The sequence below is a fragment of the Penicillium verhagenii genome, assembly GCF_028828195.1.
Source record: "Penicillium verhagenii strain IBT 33310 chromosome Unknown utg000009l_segment0_segment0, whole genome shotgun sequence".
Classification (NCBI taxonomy): Eukaryota; Fungi; Ascomycota; class Eurotiomycetes; order Eurotiales; family Aspergillaceae; genus Penicillium; species Penicillium verhagenii.
The window spans coordinates 2,235,211-2,241,210 of NW_026643173.1; positions in this window are offsets into that span (position 1 = coordinate 2,235,211).

Below are 6,000 nucleotides of genomic sequence, written 5' to 3' on the forward strand. Positions count from 1 at the left end.
TATTTTATAAAACTTATTAATTAATAAATAATTATTATTAATTATTTAATCTTATATTTATATTAAATAAAGGATTTAAGTCTTATTTTTAAGATAAAAGTATTAAATTAGATATTTATAGTATTTTTTAATATTTCTTTTATTAATAATCTTAATTATAAAAACTTAAAAGAATATATCTTTATTCTATTTAGAGGCCTTATTAAATAATATATATATAAATAATATATTATTATTATATTAATAACTAAGATTAAGCTTTTTTTTATCTTATTTTTTATATACTAATTATATTAAATTAAGTATTTATTTAAGTTTATTAATTTTAATATTAATATTTTACTTAATCTATAATATAATAATACCTAAATAATTAATTTACTTATATATAAATATTCTAATTATTAGACTAAAATAAAATATATTAATATTTAATATTTTTAGATTTAATAAGAAATATAAGCTAAGAGATTAATAATTATTTAGATCTTTATTAAAGATATAATTATAAATAGGATAATAAAGACTTATATCTATTAATAATAGAAGAAGTTTATAAAATAGCTTAATATATATATTTTTAAACTAGAAGATTAGATTAAAATAATTTAATATTTTAATATAAGGAGTTATATTAGAATTAAAGAGTTATAATTATAAGATTATAATAAGATTAGAAAAAGTCTTAGTATTTTTTTTATAAAAAAAGATTAATTAATTAATTATAAGATTAATCTTTTAATTAGTATATAAGATATAAAATATATCTTATTCCTCTCTTTTTATATATTTATTATATATATTATTTCTTTTTATATTATAATATTATACTTATTTATACTAATTATTCCTTTATTAATTATATTTATTATATTTATATATTATTTATATTATTTATATTATTTAAATAACTTAAATCTCTTACTAAAATAGAATAAGAATCTTATACTTATTATTGGATTTAAGCTAAAGTTAGTACTTAATTTATATTATATATTTTATATAATAAACTAGAATTTATTTAATCTCCCTTCTAGAAGCCCTTATTCCTTCTATCTCTTTATTCCTTCTTATTAAGTCTAATATTAAGCTCCCTCTAAATATATAACTACTATCCTTCTTAGTATTATACTATATAACTATATTATATACCCCTAACTATATATATTACTATATCTTAGTATTATACTAAGATTATAGGATAGCCTCTCTTCTAAATCCTAATAATAATTATTTAGATTTTTATTAAGAATATAATTATAAATAAGATAATAAAGATTTATATTTATTAATAATAAAAGAAGTTTATTAAATAGCTTAGTATATATATTTTTAAATTAAAAGATTAGATTAAAATATTTTAATATTTTAATCTAAGAGATTATATTAAAATTAAGAGATTATTATTATTAGATTATAAATATAATATATATTATATTATAAGATTAATTAAGGAATACCTTATTAATATTTATTAATAATATAATCTATTAATTAATATATAAGATTTATCTTATTTCTTTTCTTTTATATATTTATTATATATATTAGTTCTCTTTATATTATAATATTATATTTATTTATATTAATTACTCTTTTATTAATTATATTTATTATATTTATATATTATTTATATTATTTATATTATTTATATTATTTATATTATTTAAATAACTTAAATCTCCTACTTAAATAGAATAAGAATCTTCTATTTATTATAGGATTTAAGCTAAAATTAATATTTAATTTATATTATATATTTTATATAATAAACTAGAATTTATTTATTCTTTCTTCTAGAAGCCCTTATTTCTTCTATTTCTTTATTTCTTCTTATTAAATCTAATATTAAGCCCTCTCTAATTATACAACTATATTATATATTCTTAATTATATATATTACTATATCTTAGTATTATACTAAGATTATAGGATAATCTCTCTTTTAAATCCTAATATTATTAATAATAAATAAAGAGGGATATTATATAAAGATTATTTATTAAAACTAAAGGACTTATTCCTTTTCTTTTCTCTTTTTATACTAGAATTTTAGTTATATTATATCTAAATTAATTAATTTTATTTATTTAAGTAATATTATAATATAATTCTAATATTATTTTTTCTTCTATATTATTTAATTTATATAATTAAATACTTAATTATATCTTAAGCTTAGATTAATAATAATATCTAAAATATAAGAATTAGATGAATAATTATAATTATTATTTATAATAAACTTGAAAAATTAAGAAGATAATTAATCTTTTATTAAATCCTAAACTAAAAACTAAAAAATAATATATTATTATTTTTATTAAATTAATCTAAAATAACTATTAAAATAAATTATTATTATAATATTTATTAGAATTAAGGGATTATAACTACTTAATTACTAATATTATATATATAATATATATTATATAATAAGATTAGAAGATTCCTTAGTAATTACTTTAGATAAATCTATTAATTAATATATATTAATAATATAAATTATTAATTAATATATATTAATAATATAAATTATTAATTAGTATATAAGATTTATTATTTCTCCTCCTTTTAATATAATTATTATATAATCTTAATTATAATATTATATTTCTTTATATTAATCTCTCTTTTATTATTATATTTAATAAATTTATATATTATTTATATTATTTAAATAACTTAACTCTCTTACTAAAATAGAATAAGAATCTTATATTTATTATAGGATTCAAACTAAAGATAATCTTTAATTTATATTATATTCTTTATATAATAAATAAAATATATTTTCTTTATAAAAGAATATTAAAATAAATAAGATAATATTATATTTAATTAAGATAAGTTAATAAAGAATAAGAGTCTATATATTATTTATAGATAAAATAATAGAATAAAAATATCTTAGATTAATTCTAATAAGAATTAATCTTTATTTAATTATAAATAATCTTTAATTCTTTATCTAAATCTAAAATCCTTATTATTTTATCTTTTATATCTAATCTATTTGTTTATTATTATAATTCTAACTTTTTTTTTATTTAATTATTTTTAGAAGTTAAAATAGCTTAAAATATCTATTTAAATCTTATTTTTTTAATTAAATTAAAAAATATATTCTTAGATATTTTAGAAATAATAATAGAAATATCTTATATTTTATCTAAAAATCTTATTATAAAAAATTTAAAAAATCTAAAAATAAAAAGATTAAAAAAAAAATATCTAAAGATTTTATTAAAAATAAAAAAACTAAAAAATTATTTTAATATTTAAATTATTTTAAAATCTAATTAAAATAATAATAAATTAATCTTATATTATAATTCAAAAGATATTAAAATTAAGGATCTTAATATATTTAATCTTAAATTTATTATTTAGAAATAAATAAATTAATTTAAGAATCTAAAATAATATTTTAATATGAATAATAAAAAGTTTAAGAATTTTAAGAATTTTTTTTTTTAAAAAATTTATTCTTAGATCTATTAGGCTTTTAGCCTAATTTACTAATAAGATACTATAAGATAGCTAGAATTATTATATTATAAGATAGATTATATTATTATATAGTATTAAGGTCTAATAGATAGAATAAATAGATTAAATAAAAGAAATAAATAATATAAATAAGAATAGGCCTATTAAGATTATACTAAATAAGCTAAATACTAAAATCTCTAAGTACTTTTTTTTTATATCTAATAATCTCTCTTTTTTATTTATATCTCTTTAATATACTTAAATTACTTACTCTTAATTATAAGTTTAACTTACCTAATTTATATATTATTAATATTAAGAAAAATAGGCTTAATTAACTAACTAAAATAGTAAATCTATAATATTTAGGAATATTCCTTATAATATTTAATTATATATAATTCTCTATTCTTAATAAATTATAAGATTTCTTATATAACTAAAACTAATATAAGAGAATAAAAAAATAATAATATCTTAAGATCTATAAATACTCTAAGAGGAATATATTTAGGTTATATTAATAATTATTTTATTAATTATCTTATAGAATATTTTTAGTAGATAATAGAATTAACCTAGAAGATATATTCTAAATATAAAAGATATTATTTTAGGAATTAATTTTAATATTATTAATTATCTTATCTAATCTTTAAGATCTTAATTTAAGCTAAGAATCTTAGTCCTAAGCTTAATAAAATTAAAATATATAAATAAGATATATTATATATTTATTTTATTATATTTATAATAATAATAATCTAAGAGTTTTTAATTAAGGACTTTTTAATTAAATATCTTAATAATTATCTTATCTTATAAAATAATAATAATAACTAGATATATTAATAATATTAACTTCTTAGCTTATATTTAAATTAATATTATATTTATTAAATAATATAAAGACTTATAGAATAAGAATATAATCTTAATAAATATAGGAAATAAATTATAAATATAATCTTTATAATTAAAAGATTATTATTCCTAAGTTTATTTCTTAAGTATTTATTTATATATAATTATATATATAATAATAAAAAGAGATAATATATAAATAATACTATTTATAGATTTTAGTATCTTCTTAGTAAATATATTAATATATTTATTATTAATAATATTTTTATATCTTAGAAGCTAATAAATTTAAATCTTCTAAAATCTATAGATTTAATCTATAGATTTAATCTAATAATTTAGTAATTATATATAATATATATTAACTAAAGCTATAATAAAACTAAATAAAGACTTAGATTATAATTTAATTATTAATAAAGATTATAATAATCTTTAGTTTAGTCTTATCTCTAGGATTCTTAATTATTAAATAAAATATAATTTTATAATTAAATAAACCTAAGATTAGCTTAATCTTATATAATTTAGTAATATAGATTAAATCTATAATATTAAAAGTTACTAAAATATTTTTTATTAATATTATTATAATAATATTAATATTATCTTTATTACTAAGCTTATTTCTATTTATATATATAATTATAATTTTTAGATAATATTATATATATAAGATCTTATTATATTTAATAATTATAATCTTTTAATTAAGAATAATATATATAATTAATAATTTTTATTATAATAAGATAATAAATAGTTTAATAAGTTTAAGATTATATATATAGATTTTATGTATATAAAAATAGTTTTCTAAGTATTATAATAATATAATAAAGATTTTTATAATAAGTTCTAAATTATAATTATAATTATAGTCTTAGTAATATCTTATAAATATCTTCTTATTAATAAGAATATATTTATAAGATATATCTTTAAAAGAGTATATATATATATATATAAATATATAAATTTAATAAGATACTAGATTATAATAATTATTAATAATATATATAATAGAATCTATAATATTAATTATAATATAATATAAAATATATTAATAATATAATATAATATCTAATATTATATAGATTTAAATATATAATTAATCTTATTCTTAATATTTTTAGTTTAATATATATTATATATATACTAAGTTAAGTATCTAAATAAGATTTATAAGAATAAGATTATTATTTATATATAATATAAATAAAAGATAATAATATCTTATATTATAATAATAATTAGATAAAATATAATAATAAAAATTATTATATATTTATAATAATATAATAAATAATCTTTAGTAATAAGATTCTTATTTAAGATTATATCTAAATAATATAATAAGATTATTAATTTAATCTTAATATTATAGATTATTATTAAATCTAGAAAAATAAGCTTTTAGTTTATTTAGAGATTAATAAGATAAAATATATTAATATCTTTTTTTTAGAAATAAATAAGATTATATTTAGTAAATAAGAACTTAGAAATATATTATAAGATCTATTTTTTTATTATTTAATAAAATTATATAAGATTTATATAAGTTATTTATATATAATATTCTTATATTAAAATATAAATATTATTAATATATCTTATTATAAAAATATATCTTAA